Genomic DNA, 24,546 nt, shown 5'->3' with positions numbered 1-24,546 from the left:
TCTTCCCCACTGCAAAGTCAACCATCCACTTCCCCATTACATATTGTTGTTCATCAGGGATTAGGTACTATAACATCCCAACCTGCTCACTCCTCAATATTGTTTCCTTCCCAAACATCTGGAATTACAACAGTAGTGTCATCTACTACCGCTGTTACAATGGCAGATCCATGGACCAGACCCGGTGCAGTCAACATGCCTGCACCATTGCATCCATTACCAGATGCTCCTGAAAAATGGCTACCCAAATTTAATCCAGATGATGGGACCGAGGCTGAGGAACACATTAATAATTTCATGTTGGCAGTAAACTTGAAAGGAGTAACAGAACAAGATGTTGTAGTTAGACTCTTCCCTTACACCTTGCAAGGATCAGTAGGATCCTGGTATTTCCCTTTACCCTCTAGTTCTATTACCAGCTGGAATACTTGCCAAGAGCAGTTTCTACCAAATATGGAGATGATAGGTCTTTGGCTACCTTAATAAATGATCTCTCCAACCTTAGGATAGAGCATCGGGAACCAATTAAGGAATTTAATGCTCGATTCAACAAACTCCTGAACAAAATCCCGACGGCCTCCAAGCCAAGTGAACAAATTCGAAGCGAATGGTACATAACCGCCCTACCTGCCAATATAGCCATTTTTGTAGATAGGGCTGACAAACCTACCTTAGTTGAAAACATGAAAGAAGCACTTGCTGTGGAGAAACGTATCAATGCTTTAGAGAAGAAGGCTACTCTGGAAGACAGAAAAGCCAAAAAAGTCTCTTTTAAAGATGAATCAAAAAAGAAAACCCCAAAAGACCCTTATGACATGGAAGGTTTGCAAAAGGTCCTAAAAACTTTATCAAATGAAATGGTTGAGATAAATAAACAGGTGGCCGAAACCTCAATCAAAAAACCATTTAGGACCTATAAGAGAAATGAATCAAAGCCCCCAAATGTCATATCTAATGCAGACTCAGAGCAAGAAGAAGAAGAGGAAGAAGAAACAATCACACCGACTGATGATGAAGAAGTAGTAGAATGTCATGGAATGTGGGATTTTATACTCCCCAATTCCGATACCGATAATGAAGAGGAAGCGTTCCCGGTTACTAATAGGAGCAAAAGCACTTCTGAACCTGTTCAGGTAATTTCAAAGAAAAGAAGTGCAGGTGCCGCTACAACCAAAGAAAAAATACCTCCAAAGAAATCACCTGTAGCAGCACCCCAAAAACAGCCTTCAACTTCTAACACTCCTTCAACATCTAAAACATTAGTGGTATCCGATTCGATGGAGTATAACATTGTTGATGACATGAAGAAAACTAAAGCAAACATTACTATGTTTGAGCTTAGTAAATTAAAGCATCAGCAAAAATTACTTCTTAAAGAATTGAATGTTGTTCCTTCTACACCTCTTCCCAGTGCTAAAGCTGCTAATGATTCAGGTCAACCTCCCCCAGGTATGGTTGAAGCTACCGATTCAGTTCTGATTGGAGATAGATCAAATTCTCACACTCTACCTTTCCTTCTAACCTATGAGATCTATAATAGAAACCTGCACAGCTGTTTGATTGACTCTGGGGCATCTTCTAACATAATGCCAGCTTCAGTTTGTTCCAAACTGAACATTGAACCCCAGAAGTCTGCTATTCATATCGTACAGTTGGACAGGACCAAAGTACAGGTTGTGGGAGAAATTAATTCCGTAACTATCAGGTTATCTGCTGATCCCAGAGTTGTACAAAGGATTGATATATTGATAGCCGATATACCTGAGTTTTACGGTTTAATTTTGAGTAGGGATTGGTCTGAAAAATTGCATGGGTATATTTCTACTGATTGGTCACATATGTGGCTTCCCTATAAGGGTAAGCCAAATCAAATAAGGATTGATCGCGAAAAACATATGACCCATACAGTTACTGAATTTGAGCAAGAAAACCAGCTTGTAGCATTTAACAACAACATTTTGGGGAATTATTCATCCGAGTCATTCTTTGGTAACTTTACTGCCCAGTCATCCCCTTTCTCAGTCAATCATTTTTCATCTCAGATTGAGAATTTTTCACAAACTGATAGGTCTAGATGTTTCAATGATGCTGAGAAAACTGTAAATACATTAGTTAATACTTCTTTATTTTGGTCATTATATTTCGATGGGTCCAAATCTAGTGAGGGCTCGAGAGCAGGATGTATTTTGGTTAGCCCATTAGGAGAAAAAACAATGTTGTCTTGTAGACTGGAATTTGAATGAACTAACAATACAACGGAATATGAAGCCTTAATCCAAGGGCTGTATAAAGCGATCGGCCTTAAAGTGCAATACTTAAAAGTATTCAACGATTCTGAAATTTTCATCAAACAGGTGAGAAATACAATTCATTGTATTTCAAATCATCTTAAACATTATCAATCGCTCGTACAAGATCTTACTTCAAAATTTTTGGCATTCAATATCTCCTCTATTCCTAGATCTCAAAATTCAGCGGCCGACCTGCTAGCCAATGTAGCTTCCAAACTCCTACCCTCTGAAGACTACAACCCAGATAGATTTTCAATAGAATTGCTTTTTAGGCCTTCAATTCCTGACAATGTCACTATTGGAGAGTATTTAACCATGATGAGGATATTTTACAATTCTTAACTTCAGAAAAGTCATATGATAATCAAATTATTGAGGAAAATGAGCATGACTCTCAAATGAGAGAAACACCTCAGGAAAATGCAATTCCTAAGCCTGTGGTAAAGCTAGAAGATCTTTATGATATAAAAGACAGGTTTAAACCTGTAACTAATGCAAAGCTCCAAAGCTCTCCCCTACGGTTTGAATTGGTAAATCTAGATACTGAGCAAGCTCCTCAAAATATTAATTTAGGACTGGGACTTTCCTTAGAAGAAAAAGAGGCATTCATAAAACTGTTAAGGAAAAATAAACGGGTTTTTGCTTGGAAATATGATGATTTGAAGACATATGATACATCCATTATCCAGCATACCATCCCATTGCTTCCCAATCAGAAACCAATTCAATTGAAGTTAAGAAAAATACATCCAAGTTTAGAGAGTCAAATAAAGACAGAACTTAACAAACTCTTGAAAGCCAAGATTATTTTTCCAGTCTGACACTCAAACTGGGTCTCCAATATGGTGCCAGTCAGAAAGAAGAATGGCGACATTCGGATTTGTATTGATTTCAGAAATTTGAACAAAGCGAGCTTAAAACACAATTTCCCATTACCTACTATGGAGCAAATACTCCAATCAGTAGCAGGTCTGAATTAATGTCTTTCCTAGACGGTTTCTCACGATATAACCAAGTTTTGGTCCATCTTGATGACCAGCTTAAAACTACATTCAGAACCAAATGGGGAACATATGCATATGAGAAAATGCCCTTTGGACTTATTAGATGATATTACTGTACTCTCTAAAGAAAGAGCTAATCATTTTCACGACTTAAGTCAAATCTTTCAACGATGCAAAAGATATGGTATTTCTCTTAACCCTAAAAAATCTTTCTTCACTCTTGACCAAGGAAAACTCTTAGGCTTTATTGTGTCTAAGGATGGCATTTATATCGATCCTGATCGGATCAAAGAAATCTCTGAAATCCCCTTCCCACACAATAAAAAATCCATGCAGTCATTCTTAGGCCAGATCAATTTTGTTAAAAGATTCGTTCCAGATTTTTCTCAAATCATTTTACCACTTCAAACTATGATCAAGAAAAATTCAGTCTTTAAGTGGGGGTCAGCGGAAAGAGAAGCGTTTGATTTAATCAAAAAATCAATAATCGATGCCCCAGCCTTAAATACTCCCAATTTTTCTAATCCTTTTACATTGTATACTATTGCCTCCACCTCGTCCTACATAGCAGTACTCACGCAGCTCAACGATCACAATTTGGAAACACCCATTTCATTCTTTAGTTCAAATCTTCAGGGTGCCGAATTGAATTACTCCGAAGTAGAAAAACAAGCCTTTGCTGTATTTAAAGAAGTCAAACATTATAGACCTTTCCTTTTAAAAACCCACACTAAAGTTATAGTTCCTTTCCCTGCAGTTAGGCACTTATTAATCCAAAAAGAACTGGGTGAAAAAAGGGCAAATTGGGTCACAGCGCTGCAAGAATATGACTTAGAAATTAGGCCAGCAAATATTGTTAGGGGCCAAGGTTTTTGCAGGTTACTGGAAGGGGCATCCAATATTCCAGAATCAAGTGATACAGATCAAACTGAAGAAGTCAATCAGATAAGTGTTACTGATTCTGAGTCTCAATATACAGATTTAATCTTTTATTTGAAAAATGGTTATGCACCTCCTAACCTGTCTTACAAAAACAAAAGGGCCATTAGGTTAAAAGCAAAGAATTTTACAATTATTGATGATGTGCTTTTTAAGCAGAATTATGATTCCATCTTATTAAGATGCCTTGAGAAAACTGAAGCACAAAAGGTTTTGCAAGAGTTACATGATGGACCAGTAGGAGGGCATTTTGGAGCTGACACAACAGCTCACAAAATTATTCATGTTGGATACTATTGGCCAACTCTGTTTAGAGATGCCCATGAGTATGTAAGGAAATGCATCAATTGTCAAACTTCTAGTGGAAGACAACGTAAACCAGCTTTCCCTCTGCAACCAGTCAACATTGAACAACCATTTGAGCAATGGGGATTGGATATCATTGGGGAAATTACTCCACCGTCTTCCAAACAGAATAAGTATATCCTTACTGATACCGATTATTTTACTAAGTGGGTTGAGGCAGTCCCTTTGAAGACAACAAATTCTGAAGCAATCATTGAATTCATAGATCAATTCATCATTACCAGGTTTGGTGTCCCAAATGCTCTTGTTTTTGACAATGCATCATATTTCTCAGGCAATGCTATGTTTGATTTCGCTATTAAGAGAGGATTTAAATTGAAATATTCTGCTAATTACTATCCCCAGGGTAATGGACTAGTGGAATCAACTAATAAAAATCTGATCGAAATCATTAAGCGAACTATCGAACAGAATCATAAAAACTGGCACAAATCTTTAATGTTTGCATTATGGGCTGATAGGATAACCCAGAAAGCTTCTATAGGATCTTCCCCATTTATCCTTGTGTATGGAAAAGAAGCAGTACTACCCACAAATCTTGTTCTTCCTTCCCTAGCCCTAGTACAATTCATTGAAGAAAGTCCATCCTCTTCCATTCAGCTTAGACATGATCAAATTCTAAAATTAGAAGAGGAAAGAGAAAAAGCCAGGGTTACTCATGCCAAACATCAGCAAATCATCAAAGCAACTTTTGATTCAGTCTCATCCGGTTCAAAACAATTCCAAGTCGGCGATTTAGTTCTGAAATGGGACAAAGCCCATGAGGACAAGGGTAAACACACCAAGTTCCAGAAGATGTGGCTTGGACCATTCCAGATCTGTGAAAAGATAGGCCATTCGACCTTTATATTGCAAGATTTATCAGGTTCGAGAGATTCTCTCCCTGTTAATGGCCTTATCTTGTAGAAATTCTTTAATTGAGAAGGTAACCTCTTCTCCTTTCCTTTTAAGTTTGATAGAGTTTTGTAGTTTGTAGGATTTTCTTTGGAAAATAATGTTGTAAAGTATCTTCCATTGACCTTTGTTGTGTTTAAACAATTTGATCTACAGAAGTAGTGTGATATTTTCTTTTAAAATAATAGAACTCTTAACCAAAAGGGATAATTTCTAGGAAGTTAGGTATTATTGTATTCTGAAACCATCTTTAAAGTTTTGCGAACTCCTCTCAAAATTTAGAAGTATTGTAAATCATTCTCTGTTTTCAAATTGGTCTCACAAAGGGTTATCAATATCAAGATAGAAGCTAATCCAACTTCAGCATCTTCAACTCTTACCCTGTCATCCATTTACTCTTAAGGAGAAAATTGTCCATCCCATTCACTCAAGCTTATGATTATTCAGAGTGTAATTCTAAAATATTTTGATATAAAAGATAAGAGGTCTTATTACAAGCCTGCTTACCAGGATCATAAGGAAAAAATTTAACCGACATTACCAATACTGCATACCATAACAGGGTAATGGCTTAGCAATTATAAGACAAGGGGTCTCATCACGAGCCAGCTTGTTCGGTTAGATTACTACTAGTGAATGGCATTGTCAATAGCTGGCTACCAAACCAGGACAATGGCTTTTTATCTTATCAATAACAGAAAAAGGAAAGAAATACAAAATATGAAAACATGTTATGAATTCATTCTGTTAATCACACTCTTAATTGGATGGGACAATGGACAATAACATGGTTAAAAGGTATCCCTGTCAAAACTATGAACGTTTGCTGGCAGCAGAGGCTCTACCTATGATAGACGAGTTCACTATAAAAGCTGATTTGGAAAAGTTTTCTGTTTTATAATTATAAACCAATAAAGGCCTATTTTAAAACTTAGAATGTATCTATTGTCTTAAGAAAAGAGAGGAAATTAACAAAATAGTTTCATTTTATTCAGAATGCATATACACCTAGTTATATTAGAATTTTCCCCTTTGATTAGAACTCTATTTTTGAAAAAGTTTAAGTATTTCTATACTTCTCAGAGATAACTGGTTCTTCCAGCGAATCGCCAATTGTTGTGCTCCACAACATCCCCCCATTTCATAACATTTTATTTACAAAATTTTCATATGAAATGGGTCCCTTAATGTTTAATTGGTATCAACATTGTATCTTTCAAAAAAGGTCCGAAAAACAATGGAATACATTATATGAAAAACCTTTTGAAAAACCCATTTGATCAAATAAAACAATCCTTTTTTCATTGTGATAAAGCGATCGCAAGATCGCATATCACAATGACACAAGGGAGCATAAATAAGTGGCATATTGGTTTCCGCCGATGCGATATCGCAATCGGCTATCGGCAATACTCAATGAAAATTCTAAAGCACCCCCATATCATTAGCCCCGATGCGACGCGCAATCGGCGATATAACTCATATCCCATTTATGATGGCAATACCCCCGATGCGATGCGATATCGCAATCGGAAAATCGGCGGCAAACTGTCCATGTTATATATAATCCCAATACCCCAACGCGATGCGATATCACTATCGGCGATCGGAGGTTTGAAATGATGCCAATGAAAAAAGTTTTAGTTTGCCCCAATCGCCGAATGCGATAAAGCACAGATTTCAAAAAAGCCGTTAATAAAGGGATATCACGATCCATTTCATATTAAAGGCTTGATCCGTCCAAACAATGATTCGTCTGCGCGCAACCGAGTCACCGACAAAAACACTCACAACACGCTCAAATGAATCATTCGGCCGATTAACGGTATAATGAGGCATTTAAGATTGGCAGGTTTTAAGCGGCCATTTAATGTGATCGTAAGTCCTAAAATCCTCCCATGGATTGTGTCTACGCCCATTTTTAAAAAGCTAAATTCCTTATTACGCATCAGTCATATTTCTCATCACTTGCAAGTTTTCATTGCTGTTTCTCTGTGTTACGTATATTTTCGCCTCTGTGTAGAATTCGTCCAAAGGAGAAAGTTCAAGCAAAATGGGAAAGAAATCCAAGAAAACCATAGGCGCTTCTTCTACGCCAGCTGCAGGACAAGTTCTCACTGACAAGAAGAAAGGATTAATTTCGGATACAACATGTGCAGGTCTCGGCATGACTACTTGGCAGGGCACCTATAACTTGATTGAGATCGAAGAACCTACAGTGACAGTAGTGGAAGCTACTGCTGATTCTACTCGGAAATCTGAATGTACTCTCAAGGATTTGGCTGACTCCTTCCTTCACCGGATAGCTGCCAGGGAGCAAATCCTCCCATACACAGATGTAGTGCATTGGGCAATTGAAGAAATCCCAATTATGGACAGAACCTTCAGCACCAGAGATGGGAGAATTTTCGGGTCGTTCAAACCTGAGAACTTGAGGCAAATGTACCATTTGCCTAAGCCAGAGAAGATATATAATAAGGCATTCCTAGAGAAATTTGCGAACGAGAACGAAGTTGAATATGAACCCATCCGGTATTGGAGACAAAATCCAGCGAAGCACAAACATGAGTCTTCCGGTAAGTACTTAGTTGATTCCCTGGCTTCTCCTTATTGCTATGCTGGAAATATGATGTGTAGATTGTGGGGATTGCATGACTCCTCTAATTTCACCATAGAAATGGTTCCCTTAATGGAAGCTGCAGTGAACAATCAAATAATGGATTGGGCCACTATTCTCTCAGATAAATTAGCCAAAGCTGTTCTTGATTTTAGAAATCAGACTGTCATCACTGAAAGGATAATTCCCCCATTCTATTACAGTGCATATATTTTAGATACTTTGTGTTTCAATTCTGAATTTCCCGTGCTCGGCTGGAGGTGGACGCCACAAGACCCCACGGCGATCCACATATACCATCAGAAATTATGGAAGTCTTCTTACAAACAACATCTGTACCAAATCTGCAATGGCTTTATGGTGCCTATTTATTATTCTATTTTTGATAAACCTATTCCTAATATTTCCTACCAGGCTTCGTTTGATTTAACAGCGGTAGCGAGTTGGTTTGGAGAGAAAAGATTCACTTATGTTAGAGTTTTCGGTAGCCAAGCCGAACCACATGTTCTCCCTTTGTATATACAAGATAAACTGTTGGCTAGAGAAATTGCTTACCAGATTACAGCTGAGAGTGTTACACAAACTCTCAAGAAGAATAAGAAGCAGGGCTAGCCCTCATTTCCCTTAAGATGTGGTGTTTATACTCTACATGATCTCAAACATGCTGAAAAAGAAGCCACGAAGATGAAATCATTAACTCTGGCGACTCTCCCAAATAGGCCATTTGATCCAAAGAAAGTTGCCTATAGAACACTAGGACAGGCCAAATTGACAAAATTTGAGCATAAAGAAGATATGTTTTGTTAGCGCTTGGAATTCACCTAGGCTGAAATAGACAAACTCTCAAGGCTACATCAAACCATTTCACCTCGTAGCTAGCCCTACGAGGTATGAGAAGGCTCTCTCAGGTCAGATTTGATAGATCTTTCAATAGGATTAGGCTGACCAATTAAGAATAAAGATTTTAGGCTAGTAAATTGATAGGGGGTTTGATTTGATGATTTGTGGGGGTTCTGGTGGCAATTGGTGGAAGTGCAATTCAAGGTGCGGGGATTGAGCACAGTTTTCACAGGGGGATCTAAGGGGCGAGGTAGGAATGAGTGCTGATGCCTTAATCTGAGATGGATGATCAGAGATGATAGAGGAGGAGCTAAAGAGGGCAAACACACAATTCGAATCCTCTCTAGACAGTAGAAAACATTAATATTGAACAAACTGAAAAGCTGAGCATGTCAAAACATGAGTTCAAACTTTACCACTTCATCTGTCCAATTTAGAAGCATAAGAGAGATGTGAAACACATAAACAAACTTACAAGAACATGTAGAGAGCACACCATCAACACATCAATCCACAAGAATCCTCAAAGATGTCTGTAAAACCCTGGCTTTCCTTGCCTTCAATTGCAGAAATAGATGCACAATATACAATGAAGCTTCCTTACACAAGAGTCCAACCTCCAACCTTGAAAAATGAGTAAGAGAAGGCATAATATAGACCATCTAACTCCTTTCCCCGCCTCTAGGGGTCGAGCTCAGCTTCCTAGGAGCAGTTTGAACTAATTCTAAACTAAGAACTAGAAAATAGGCAGCCAAACAACTTGCCTCTATTACTTAGCTAACTTATCCATGCATTAATTTTTCACTTTTTACATCAAAGAAGCTTCTAGAAGGGTAAAGAGAGATAAAATCTACCAAAGTGCCATGAAAATATTATTTTTATCCTTCATCTACAAGTAAAAATAGTCAACCATAGTCAAAACAACGTTTTTTGACCAAAAAGGTCAATTCTGGCAAAGCTGGAACTTTTGGTCGCGCCCCCTGAAGTTTTGGTCGCGCACCTTCACAGCTGTTTTTGAGTGGGTTCCACTGGTCCAAATCAGGTGCAAGATGGCTCATTGGAAAGCTTGATCTGTCTACTTTCCATCCCAAGTGGAATTTCTGGATTTGGAGTTGATTTGACCCCTCAAAAATCAATTCTCCCAAGGTCACTTTCTGCAACTCAAAAAGTGGGCAGAAAGTCATTTTTTTGATGTATTTTGAGCTTTTGGAGGCTCAAAACTCAAAACCAGGCTTCTCCCAAGTATTGGTAATTTTTCTCTTTGCATGCCCTTTCCAAAAATGCCAAGTTTTCAAAATTCCGAGCAATCCTCCAGAATGGTCTCACCCGGGGTGAGACCATTCCACGGGCAAAACCTGTAATTTTACCAAAAATTTCCAAAATGCTCCAAAATTCTCAAAATTTTCACATTTTGATGCTAGATCAAGGCTGATCAGTACCATGATGAGTGAGAGATGCCTCAGCCAAGATGCGGAGTGGGTTTGTCCTTTTCTTCCTCTTCCGGGCCTCAGACAGCTTCCTTTGGAGAATTTTCATTTTAGCCTTGCAAACATGTAACCACTATGATGACCACCTTTGCCACCCTTACGAGGCCTCTGCTGTGTCTCAACCTCTGTAGAAGAAGACCGGTCATCACCTTGCTCATTAGTCTCAGTGGTTGACATGGTGTTATTGAGCAAGGTGGAATAAACAAGTCAAGATGACCGCTGCCCTGCCTGCAAAATGCTGTGAAGTATGCTGTTTTCAAGGGGAAACATCATGAGGGACATGTTAGGGGAGGGAATTTACATATTGGAAAGGGAAATATATATATATAAGCAGGGAATTCTGAAGGAAATCATCACACAATGCTAAACATGTCATTCCATCTTTCGTCATTTGCAAATTAATACTTTATTAGGGAAAATTTGTGTTTTTTAAGCACCAAGGGAAAGGACAATGAAAATCTTCATCATGGAGGGAATGATGTCATGGGCATAGGGGAATAGGGCAGCATCATTTATAAACCATTAACAGGCCGTTCTCCTTAAATTTTGACTTTGAATGTCTTTTAAGAGCATACTCTGTTTTTTCATAGCTTTTGAAATGGTCATTGATACTAAATGGGAAACAAGATTTTGTTATTTTGATTACAAGGGGAAGAGAAGGGTTTTTATGACAATTTGAAAAGGAAATGGGAAAGGGACTGTATCAAGGGAATTAGGGAGATGGAGGGATATGGGAATTAGGGTTAGGGAGTAGGAACCCATCAACAATGCTGCCAACCATATTTCATAACAGCAGTCCTTTACAATGCTGGCAGCTTTCATACTTTTGTCATATGTGAATTAGGGTCTTCAATTACATACTTTGTCAAAAGGGAAGGGTATCAATTGCATAGGGATTTTAGGGGATTAATGAGCAATTGAATCAAGGTTTTTATGAGGGGAAAGGTAAGGGAAAACATAGTTTAGGGATAGGGAGATAAATACCATGTCACTTTGCAAACCCTAGCACAGCAAAACTGCTCTTTTGATAACTATGCAGCTGTATATTTAATGAATTTTTGTCATGAGCACCATACAGCTACTAATCTTTGACATTTACACAGCAAGAGGTCATTTTTCTTTTGTTTTTATAAGGCTATGCAAGTTACATTTTTCACTGTTTTTTGTGTGATATTCATAAGCATGCCTTGCTATCATTTTTTCTTTTTCTTTTTATATTGTTTCTTTTCATTCTGCTGTGTATTTACATATGTAAATTTGTTGTATATACTAGTGTAGGGTTTGAACATGACACATGGGGGGAAACTAGGGTTTTGAAATGGTTTAGAAGGGGTTAGGGTTTCATAGGATTGCGGGTAGGGTTTGAGCTTTTCTTGCAAATGAGATTAATGAAAATGACATGTTAACATATGTAATTTAACTTTGGGAAAATGAATGGAGGGACTAGGAAAAAGTTGCCTTGAAAAACAAACATACTACTTAACATTAGCATGCAAAAACATCAAGTCATTTAACCTATTTTCTATGGATTCTTGGCATAAAATCATCATCATAATCTTCTTTTGTAACCTCAACACCATCACACAACACGTGGAATAGGCATACCTTTAAAAATTTGAGTGAATTTGAGCGTTTGGGAGAGTTTCAAGGCGGGCAGACTTTTTGGTCGCGCACGCCCTCAGAATGGTCGCGCCCCTTCGTTTGGTCGCGCCCGTGTTATTTAACACTGCGCTTTGGCCTCCGTTTGGTCACGCGCACCCAGGTGGTCGTGCACCTGTCCAGAATGGTCGCGCACCACTTCTAACCTTGGAACTTGCAGAAACTTGCTCGAATTGCCTCCTTTTGCCTCTAACACAAATTTTTTGACTTTCAAATGCACAATAAGAGTGAATTGAGAGGGAAATTAGCTTTTATAGGGTCACTTTAAAAAAAATTTAACTTTAGAACCCACTTTCTAATGTTTTCAACTTGCTTTGCTTTTTAACACTGTTTAGAGTCTTTTTGTCCTGAAATGAGATCTCTTGATGCGTTTGACTCTGTTCTTTTTGCAGGTTGACCGCCTAAGGGACTGTAGTGAAGGAACCAGGGTTATTGCTGGCACTTTTACAAATTTTTGAGAATTTATTTATTTTTTCCAATTCCACATGGCCTTGGACTTAAAAACAGGGTTTTTAAATCCAAGGCATAAAATGAACTGTAGCTGAAGAAAATGATAATGAAACATATGTACAAAACTCCTTCCGGCTTGCTGGGAACTTGCTGACCATGACTCATTACCTTGAAATGATTTTGACTCAAAACCCTAGACCTAAGACCATGGGATCTCAAGACAAAAAATAAGAACAAGCATGACTCAATTACATTGTTGTATGACCTAATCCAGCAAAGCCAAGAAGGGAACAAAGACCGGCTCCTCCATTCAGTGTTATGGCATGCCTAGCGGGATGCAAGACTGACACTGATGAGACAACTACAAATGCACATGCAAACAGCTATTGATCACTGATGGAGGGCTCAAGACCGACACTAACATGTTTGACGACCTGTTCGTTGCAGCCGAATCAATAGGTCAGGCTAAAGAATTCGCTAGAATGAAATATAATGACGAGGGGTTAACTGAGTTTAATAAACTTAGAGAACAGAGGTTGCAAACTCTGCCTCTAGATTTACTAGCGACAACCCCGACGACATCATCAAGCGAGCCTGATCGACAACAGTCTAAGGAACCTCCAATTATAACAAAAGAACAACAGAGACCACAGGAGGAAAATAAGAAGAAAGAACAGGAGGAGAAGCAGAGAAGAGAAAAAGAGGAAAAGCTAAAGAAATAACAAGAAGATCAGCGGAAGAGAGAACAGGAAAAAGTCCGAAAGGAGCTCCAAGATGAAAAGGAAAAGCAAACCACCATCGATGTCAATATAGATACTCATATTGACCCTAAATTGATTAAGGAATGGGAGCAATTCGATTCCATTATCAGTGGTTTGGAATGCTCAAAGGACACAGACACTTCTAAGGGAGCTGATACACAGGAAATCACTTCACCACAGGTTCTGAGCGGAACCAGCAGCCCACCCATTTCTAAAGAGGTAGAGGTAATACCAAAGGACCCCTCCGACCAAATTATTTTGCAGATAGAAGATATTCCTCCCCTGGATGTCTTCTACAGCCCAAGACATAAAGCGGTGGTTAAGCGACAAAGGAAAAGAAGAAGGACTGATCAACCTTCCCTTTTCCCAGAGCAAACTATCACCGGCAACGTAGTTTGGGAGGAACATGACCCCTCCGATGACCTAACAAAATTGTCACACTATGCAGGTGCTTATTCGGCGGCAACGATAGATAAAGCATCGGAGGTAAGCCTTTTACTGAAGACAAAGGATCAGGAGATTTTCTCATTACAGGCGCAGTTAAGTGAGGCAAAGCAGAAAGCAGAGCAGGCAGAGCAGCAATTGTTGGCACAACAGCAAACGAACAGTCAACTGACTCAACAATTGCAGACAGAAAAACAAAGGATTGACCAAAGTGCAATCCAAATGCAGAAAGAATTATCAGAGGCATTGGCACAATTAAAGGCAGCAAACGAGCAAATGATGAAAGCAAAAGATGAGCGAATTGCTCAATTATCATCACATCTCGAAAAAGCGAAGGGCATTCCACAAGTGGACGAATTTAGAGCAGAAGCATTACAAATAAATAATGCATTAATATCCCAAATTAAGCTTCTGTGTCAACAATTAGCCGAGGCAGAGCCACTGTGTGAATTAACAGAATCTATAGGTCAGCAAGTAGACAAGGCCAGGATAGAATTGGATCAAGCTGAAGAAATGTTAACTGCATTCATCGAATGGCAAGATTTTGACCAAGGACAAGCGACCAATTTCCCTAGGATCTTAGAATCACACAAAGATATACTCTTCATTGAATGGCAGTCCCAATTGATGAAAGCAGAGAGGGTGATTTCAAGATGTAAATCAACTTCTAACAATTTAGTCGAGTTGGTCAATAACACCCTCTATCTGTTTAACATGATTTCCCAATGCACACCAGGAAAGTTGACAACAATGAAATCATTGGAGCTATCATGTTATGCAAATTTGGAAGAAAAGGGGAGGTTAATCGCTGGGATTAACAGTTTAACCTGGGACACGTATTGGTTCTTCCTAGTAAAGCCGCACACACAGAGAGCCGCCCTTAAGTGCCTAACAGATGCAATCGGGTATATTATTCCCGATATTCAGGATGGCACCTATGCCGCCCAACTCAGCTCGTGCCTCAACAAACCGCCTGAAGTAGAGCCAATGCTTGCGATAAGTCAGCTCAGATTCAAAGGCAAGCAGCCTACCTGATGAATCATGTCGCCGACTGCCAGAGCGATGAGGAAAATAGGATCAAAATTTATTGATACCAATTAAGTAGGATTTCTGTTTTATAGATAGGTAGATTAGTTAAAGTATTTATAGACCCTTTCATTGTTTTGGAAAGGGTCGTAAAGTTTTGTACCTGACTTAAAGGCTGAAGTTGCACTATTGTGCTTCAGTCATATTCTTTTATGAAACTGGACCAGTTGTTCTTAATTTAATAAAGAAGCTTTTTATGCGATTGTGCACTATTGTCTTCGTATGGAAATGTTTCTGTGTTGAAGGAAGAACTACAAGTAGCGATTGATATCGGGAGTATCAAAGTAGCTCATATGGTATTTTTATCTATGTCTGAATTCATTCCTGTTATGTGAATTGTTATTTGATTATCCTTGCTATTATTGATTGCATGCATATGTTTTAACAACAGTTCTATATTCTTTCCACTATTGGATGTTTTATAATATGCTTCCCTTTCAATCATGCATGTGTCGATGATATAATGATGAGTGTAGTAATATCACTTTAATCGCTTTGCTTAACTATTTATGCACAGCAATCTTGAATGAATTAACATCCGTTTCTGTTAGATGAGGTCATCTATATGCCTGTCTTTAGACACAGACCATCAAATGCTACACTTCAAAGCTAAATAGATTCCCGGGATAGGTCACAGTTCTTTTATTTTTGCCAATAGATTTAGTTATTCGCCCACCGCTAGCTTAGTTTTATAAATCATCCATTCATCCCGTTTATCTACTTTTGGGAAACTTGTCCCATTATCCCCAGTCGGAGCCACTATTCCAAACGGAAAAGGAGCTGTACTAAGGTCCGGACTGGGTGGTTATCCCCAATGTTGTTGCAGCGATTTTCGAGGCATCAACAGGCTCAAAGATTGCTCGATCGAGCACTTAAAATGGATCGAACAAGTTGTTGTTTTTCACCCAAAACATGCCCTCTCTTGCCAAACAATGTAACACAACTTTATGCATAGACCCTAACGGTATTCTTTAAATAAATGCAAGGAAGTTTTTTCATTACTTATAAAGCAGATGAAAATGCTTGGACTTGCTTTATTTCTCTGTTAAAGTATATCAGAATTTAAAACCTTTTGGATGAGAAAAATCCAAAGGATTAGAGTGCACTTTGGAGGTTCTTTAACCTTCCTTAATTTCTTCCACTACTAATAGATCTTTCAAACCTCAAGTGTTTATAAGGTTGTATATCCATGTTTGACAATATAGAAACATCTAATTTTGGCATGGGTGTTTTCATAGTGCATAATTTGATCGATACGAGTTAAGATATTCTTGGAAGTCCAACATCCATTTCTTATCTTCTAAACCTTGCTCCTCTAACATAAAGTTTCCCTTATTAAATCTCGTTCCCCTCCCTTTTCTTCGTCTTTCTCTATTTTCCTATTTCTTCCCTTCAATCTTAATATGATTATTTAATCAACTTTAATCCTTATTTAATCCTTCACCTTTCTCATTCTTATTATTTCCCGTTTATATTCAATATTCCCTCTTAATCAAATTCTCTTACCCATATCATGCTCATTATCAAATTCTTAACCCATATCATTCTCATTATCGTTATATTATTATATTCTACTAAAAATTATTAAAAAATTACTATTCCTTATTTATAATCTAATCCTATAATCAAATAAATTGTGATTCGAATAACAATAAAGATATTTTAAAAACAAAAAATATTATTTTTAATTTTTAATTTTAATATTAATCTCTATAAAATATAAATTTGACTTATTCTTTTAAATCGATTTCTTATCTAACTTAATAGTTTTGATCTTTGAGCTTTTTAAATTTCCCCATCTAGACTTTCTTTTCATTCTCTAAAGGTTTTAACTCTAATTTATTTAAATTTAAATTTATTAATTTGCATTTTAAAAGTTTTTGACTTATTCATATTAATTAATATTTTAATTTCAACGGATTAATTTATCATAATTTAATTTGAATTCAACTTTAAACTTTAATTTTTTTAATAATTAATATTTTAATTTTAATTCAATAATTTATTATTTTAAAATGTGAATTCAATTTGAATTTTTTTTATGAGTAAATATTTTAATTTTAATTCAATAATTTATCATAATTTCATTTAAATTCAATTTTAAAATTTTTAGAATTTAATAAATTATTCATTTTGAGTTAATATTAATCGTTTGGGTTCATCATTCTCACTTTTCCTAACACTTATATTCATTCCCTAACAATTATGATCATGCAAATCTTAATCTAACCTTCTTTAATGGTAATATTCATGTCTTCTCTAAGAAACTAGGTCCAACTCTCTTCACATCTTCTATCAAAATTCTTGTCCCTGAATATGGGTGAAGTGTTCACCCAAAATGTCGGTAACATCAACGAATCGAATACACAGTTTTCCAAAAGTTATCAACAACGTCTAATTTTGTTGCAAGCCCAAGACATTTCATCATCTTCATCCCTATGCCTTAAATGTTCTATTTTAAAGTGAAAAATGTTTTCTTCATTTGCTCATGGCATGTTATAATAAGTTTTCATAAAGATACTTTGATGTCAAAAATTAATTATTAGAAAATCTCTAACTTCTTAAGATCATGATCAAAACACATCCAGTAACTTTTCTTCTCCTCTTTTTTATCATCTAGATTTCCAATAATTTTCTAATAAAAAATGATTCATTGTAATAGTCCCAAATTAAGATATAGCTTAAATTTTTTTATACATACATCTTAAAAACTAGTATATACATGAAAGACCTATATCCTATAGGGACTGACATCAAATAGATGTTGGTCATCGAAATCCATAAATAATATAGTTTTATGTATCATTTGAAGTTCCTCTTTAGATAGTGACTCAACTTTGTAATTCAACTTCTTGTAAACACACTAAAATGAGATATGATTAAGTAATCTTGAAAATTCCTTCAAATGAATAACCAAATGAAGAAGATTTATGTTGAGTATCCTATATTAATTCCCCATCCACCTTATGACTAGTTGAGAACCACAAAAAAATTGGATAAGTTGAACTTTCGTGCTTATGATCCATTTTAATAATTCTCGAAAGGAAACACACTCAACATAATTATTATATCATTAAACAATCTGAGGCTTCCATAGTTATTCATATTGTTGTTGAATATTTCCGACAAGAACTGTATAGTGTTTTCGATCCATTCAATGTTTCATATGGTTACTACATCCATCATCAGGGACCAAAGAGCTATGATGGATGGAGTAACCATTTGAAACGTTGGATGAATCGAACACACTACACAGTTCTTGCCGGAAATATTCAAAAACAATATTTTATCATTCTTAATCATGGATTTGAATTGGAATTTAGGTGTTTTTGCAGTCTATGTCGGCCTTGTTGCTCGGTTTATGCAAAACCCACGTGAAATTCATTGGAAAGCAGCTAAAAGAATACTTCGTTATGTTCGAGGTACAATTCAGTTTGGGATTCATTACAGTGCCGAAGGATCTTCTCTATTGGTTGGTTTCACTGATTCTGATTGGGCTGGTGACCCTGATGATCGGAAGTCTACTGCAGGTTATGTGTTCACTCTTGGTTCAGGACCTATTACATGGGCCTGCAAGAAACAAGGTGCCATTTCTCTTTCTTCTGCAGAAGCAGAGTATCGTGGTGTCGTAGAAGCTAGTAAGGAAGCCTTGTGGCTTCGTCAGATCCTGTCAGAGTTTGGATTTTAGCAGCAGCATCCGACTACACTTTGGTGTGATAATCAAAGTACCATTCAACTATGCAAAGATCCAGTCCAACATCAGCGCAGAAAACACATTGAACTGCACATGCACTTCATCAGAAAGCTCATCCATGACCATGTTCTTGAAGTGCAATATTTTTCAGCAGATGATCAAGTTGCAGACATCTTTATAAAGGCTCTCACAGAGGCGAAGTTCACTAAACTTCAATTTATGGTTGGAGTTCAGGAAGTTGTCACTAAGGGGGGATAGGCTCTAGTGCCTCCTTCCTTCTCCTATTGTGTCATATTTTTAAATCCTTCAATCCTATCCCAAGTTGTTCTTAAGGGGGGATGTTAGGATATTCCGACACATAGGAAATAGTTAAGTACAACTTGGTCTAGTATAGAGTTAGGTATAGAGTTAGGTAAAGTGTGTTTCTTTACCTTGTACATTTTGTAACTTACAATCCGACGGTCACGATATGTAGTGATCCGACGGTTCATTCTCTCCTCGGTATTACCAACACTTGATCCGTGGCTTGACACCCGATTGGTCCATGATTTCTATTTAAAGCGCATGGAGGGTCATTTGTAGGGTAATCCGTCTATGAGAGAAGCTTATGTAAATTTTCATTCTTTTATTAATAAATTGTGGTGAGCTCCAGTATTGTAGCAATAATGCTACAACTCCTGGGGCTTCCTGTCTCTCATTTTATCAACCCGGTAGTTCGTACAAACTTGGAAGCGACGGTGCTATATGCACAAGTACTAGCTCTTGTCGCAGCTGTCACTTGGTCAGCTGGCACAAGTCCGCTAGGGCTCAAGCCAACTTCTATTTGTTCTTAGAAGAAGCTCTATGATTGATGGACGAAAGCTAACTCATAGAAGTCTAATCTACTTGCAGAAAAGAAACTAAAAGCTAATGAAGCATGAAAACCTAGTAAACCCTAATTTCTCCCTTACAATGCAAAGATGTGAATGAAACCTCTACCAATGATGTTATTACTTGCAGTGAAGTGAAATACATGTGTCTAAGCTATCTGCAATTGAAAAGACATGTTTTTGTATTTTGTCATTATGTGGTTGGATTTATTGTGAAGGTGCTCTTGATTAGGGTTTGGCTGTGAAGGAGCGATTGGGATGGGAGAAAAGCGTGGACAGGGTTTGAATGGCTAGGGGAGGTCCCAGAGGGTCCCTAGCATTAGTCCTGAGAAGTCTACCACGTTCGGAGGCTCAGCAACCGAGTTTGTAAACTCCTACAGGAAGTCTGCAGGGGATCCTACAGGAAACTCAGAGTATTCTACAGGAAGGCTGTGAAATTCTACAGGATGACCTACCGTGAAGGTTTGGAGTGATGGTGAAGTGATGGAGTGGTATGGGAGGATGAGTGAGATGGAGATGGACCTGGTGATGGCTCAGGAGCAGCAAAGTTGGATGGAGAACGTGTGCATGGAGTGGTTTGTTGAATGGAAGAGTGGTATCAACGAAAGGCTAGATAAATGGAGCTATGTGAGTAATGGATGAGCTAGAAGTTGAATGAGCGGAACAGAGGTCAAGAAAGTAACTTGAGATGTGGTTGACACGCAGAGGAAGGTAATGGAGTGATATGGAGCAGTGTAAACGAAACAAATGACTTATGACTGTTACCAACCGAAAGTGAATTAACCTAAGCTACTTGTGAAATCAACCCAATGAACAGCAATGTAAAATGGAAGGAAATTCGTGCATGGAAGTGAAGTGAAAGCGTATGACTCAAGCATGAAGTGCATGGAAAGATCTACCATAACCGTGACTGTGTTGCAGCGTTCAAAGAAGTAAAGGACTGCGTTTCTTTTTGGTGGCTGATTATGGACTTCACCCCAATCCCTAGGAGAGATGGCAGTGAGCCTTAATAACCTTTTTGCTGGAGCTCCAATGGATTATATCTATCCTCCTCTACTCTAAGCAACTGGAAACAAATTCACCATAAACGAATCCTATCTAAACTCATGAAAAAGACTAAATTAACAAACTGTAAATTCGAATTGCATGTGGAAGTAAAACAAACTCAAAGTGCTGGAACGAAATGTAAATAACATTACAACACCGAGGAGATCTATTGCTCTCAGGTTGGGCCCTAACCTGAGAGCTATAGCTCCCTTAGAAAACTCAGAATGAGATCAAAGTCTGACTGTCTTTATTCATAACAAAACATCTGATGTCATGCCAAACTTGGCTTACAAAAAGAACTACACCGAGCTGTGCTCAAAATTACAATAGTAATACGAGAGTTTCAACAACCTATCCAAGGCTAAGGCCTCTATACTTATACAAAAACGATGATCCAACAAGTGTCCTTGATTTTAGGAACTCGGCTGCCCAACTGAAGTTCAACTGCTGATCCTGTAGGACAGCTGTAACTGCTGTTCCTGTAGGACAGTTATAACTGCGGTTCCTGTAGAACAGTTTGGCTGCCTCTAGGCTCGGTGGGGAGATTGTTTGGAGCTCGGAGCTTTGGTGAAAATTACGAGGAAGGTCCCAAAGATGGTGGACATCCTCTCCTAGAAACCAGCAGTGCTACGTTGTTGTCTCCTTGTCTCCCTTTTACGTGGTCTTTTGCTCCCTTTTAATGCCAAAACCTGAGATCATAATGCATTAGTCACGTAGATAGAGTGCCTACCCTTCTTCCTACAAACAACATGAATAAACTAAGAAATGAATGCACAAGCAATAAAAAATGAATGGTTTGAGCAAAATAAGTAGGCTAAATGAGCCCAAATTGTACCAAAATTGGGGCTCATCATCACCCCCCAGCTGAATCATTTGCTCATCCTTGAGCAACTCAGTCCAAGTCCTCATCTTTCATTGCTTTCACTGCTTCCCTTGCATCCCAAGGCTCTATGGTAGTATCCTCTCTGTAGATGTGAAACCTTGCTTTCCTGTTCACTTCTTCCCATTGTTGACTATCATCTTCCTTGGTATTGCCTTCAGTCAATCCCAGCAGTAGTGGTGGGCTGAGTTTAAGGCCAATCCAGTTGGCTTGGAGGCTTTGAATGGATCTTTTGTAAAGGTCAACTCTGGCCAAAGCTTCCCTTAATCGGATGGGTGTATGGTATTCTTGGATTTGCAAGCTGTGGGCCAGGGTATTCCATCTACGTGCACAAGCATGGGCAGCACTTTCCCCCAACAACCTTTCCATGTCTTCAAAGTGGGCTATGGCTTGGGCCTGTTGGTCCATCAATCTCAAGGAAGCTGTGGGATCTGTAGCCAACTGTTGATGGGTTGAGATGAGTGCCACCGGGTCCTCTAGTTCTGTCCTAATGAACAATGGCTCACTCACTTCTCGGTTCATGACCGATTTTTCTTCATTTGCTCTTTGGTCTTCATGGTTTAGCCATGAGGCCAATGCCATCAATTGCATATCACCCAAGGCGATATTGGGATCCCATGAGACTTCATTAGGCAAAGCCAAGTTGTGGAGGTAAAATTCTGCTAATTTGGCTTTGTCTTCTGCTGAACTAGTACTACATAATTCAGAAAATTGATGTGGGTTTTGGATTGAAATACCTCTCTGTGCCAAGGTGTTTATCTGGAACTGTAGCCACTGCTCTTTTAAGGACAACCCATAGGATTTTGCAGGCGATCTGCACTGAATTGCTTCCATGGCCCAACTGGCCATGCAGGCCAATTGTGTTTCCTTTTGTTGCAGTTGTTCTTTTAGAGCTTGCACTTCAATTTTTGTCTGTTGTTCTTCTTCCTGTAGAGGTGGTATTGGCTCTTCAAAACTGGTGGTCAGCTCCTTTTTGCTTGGTTATTCTTTCATGATATCCTTGGAGGATGTCAATGCTCCTGCCCTTAGTTCTTGCAGCTGCAACCTCAACCTCTGATTTTCTTCCTGTAGAAGCGCATGTTGGCAACTAGCCACATGTTTGGCCATGGTGAATTCGTTCCTGACCTCCTTAAGTTGCTCCTGTAAAGGTCCTATGTCTGCCACTCCCTTTGATTTGGCAATCTGCATCCATGTGTGAGAACGAACTCTCTCCTCCTCTAATGCAAAAAATAGAGGTACAGTAAATTTCTGCGGTATGAGTTTGCCTGCCTCCAAAAAGGTGTAATAGGAATTCAGATTGGGCGAAGGGCTAGGTTCTGGTATGTGTTCTCTTGCTATCTCTTCAGGTGGTTCTGCCTCATCCTCCTTTGGTGATGAGGGCCCTTCTTTTTCCTTCTTTTCCGTTTCCTGTAGCCGGGCCAGAGTATCCTGTAGAACATTCTCGGCTTCCTGTAGCTGAGTCTGTTCTAACTTTTCTTGCCATGTGTTCTTCTTTGGACTGCCCTTCTCATAGGTGACTGTGATCTTGGAAGGTGATTTTTCCTTGGGAGAAGCAGGTGCATCTTCAATGACAATTGGGCTGCTGGATTGAGGCTGTGGCCTGCCTGTCTTTATCCTAACACTTTTTCGAGATTTAAAGTACAGAGGAGTCTCCCTCTTCCTCTTGCCTTTTGGCTTAGGTGGCGTGCTGAGGCCAGCTAACACAGCTGCTGCCTCCCGTGCCAGGATATCCGCCTTCTTTTCTTTGGGTTTTACCTTTTTCGGGCTTCCTGTAGAAGCCTTTTCCTTCAACATTTTTGAGCTTCCTGCAGGAGCCTTTTCCTTTAGCAGCTTTGGGCTTCCTGTAGGAGCCTTCTCCTGAGTTCTTGGGCTTCCTGTAGAAGCCTTGTCTTGAGTTTTTGGGCTTCCTGTAGAAGCCTGCGTCTTTGTTTCCAGACTTCCTGTAGAAGTCTGCTCCTTAGTGATTTTCGGGCTTCCTGTAGAAGCCTGCTTCTGTCTTCCTGTAGGTACAGGTGTCTCCGTTTTTGGTTGCTTACCTACCTGAATTTTTCTCTTTGCCTTCGTTGCAGGTACTATGGAGGTAGTTGGGCTGACGTGGACTACCTCAGCTTTGTCCATTCTGCTCTTCATCCTTTTTTCTCTTGCTGACAAAACAGGTGTGCCACCCTTTTCTTCGTCCTCCTTTTCTTCTTGCTTCCTCTTTTGTTCCTTCCTCTGCACCGTGGCAGGGGTCTTTTGACCTGGTTTCCTCTTTTCTTTGGCCACTGCCTCTTTGTCTTCACTGCTGGAGGAGCCACTATCTTCGACCAGCATTTTGATGTCCCCATCTCGTGTTAGATTTCTAAATGATTCCCAGGAGAGGGGAACTTTATAGGAGTGCAGTGCATCCTCTACAAGCAATTTGATCAGCCCATGGTGTGCCACCTGATCTGGGACGCCATCCTTCAGCTTCGTAGCACACTCCATCAAAGATTGCAACAGGAAATAAGGAATGCTTAATTTCTTTTCTACAGGAAGCTCACTTCGGTGCCTTAATTCGGTAAGCAGTCGAAAATGATACCCGTAGACGATGCTATAGCGACCCTCACATGTTATATATTTCATTATCTGGAGGCTGACCTCGTTCCAAGGTGGTAACAGACTGTTCCTTCGTACTCCATTCTTATCCTCGGAGAATTCTTCCTCAGGTGGAAAGAATTCATTCTTTGCTTGCTGGCTCTGTTTTCATTCTTCCTTGTCACACGACAAACCCATAGGGACGGCAGTGATCTGACTGATGTATTGTGGGGTAATTTTGAGGCTGAGACCCCTGAAGGTTACGGTATCCAGCGTCTTAGATTTCGGCCTTAAAGCCTGCAGAAATTCCTCAGCTACCTCATCATCGTAACCCTGCAACTTATCAAAAAACGGCATCCATTGAACCCTTGTGAAGAGTTCTACCACATCTTGGTTTTCTCTTAGCTTGGAGGAATCTGTGGGTTCCCGTCGAATAAACCCACCAGGCATGATGAACACAGTGGTTTTGACCAAAGGTGGTAGATACAAAGGAAATTCGGTCTTATAGACAAAGCATGCAATGAATTCACAAACCACAGTCTAATTATACTGTTATCCTGTAGAAGCGATAGTATAGGCACGGCAATCCAAAATTTTTTTATGACCAGACTGTGAATAATGACCTTGCCACCTTTGAAAGCCAATTGCGGAAGGAGTTTCAG

At 38.9% G+C, this 24,546-nt stretch overlaps 1 pseudogene; it reads right to left on the bottom strand.

Annotated features, from left to right (window-relative positions):
• LOC149210472 (uncharacterized) overlaps nucleotides 1-24,334 on the bottom strand; it is a 73,643-nt pseudogene extending 49,309 nt beyond the window's left edge.
• Between the last annotated feature and the right edge of the window lie 212 nt (nucleotides 24,335-24,546).

This window comes from Pinus tabuliformis, chromosome 1_2, assembly GCF_031772625.1.
Source record: "Pinus tabuliformis cultivar Carrire ecotype Pingquan chromosome 1_2, CPIR1, whole genome shotgun sequence".
Taxonomy (NCBI): Eukaryota; Viridiplantae; Streptophyta; class Pinopsida; order Pinales; family Pinaceae; genus Pinus; species Pinus tabuliformis.
The sequence above is the reverse complement of the archived record's forward strand: the minus strand, read 5'-3'. Positions and strand labels throughout refer to the sequence as shown.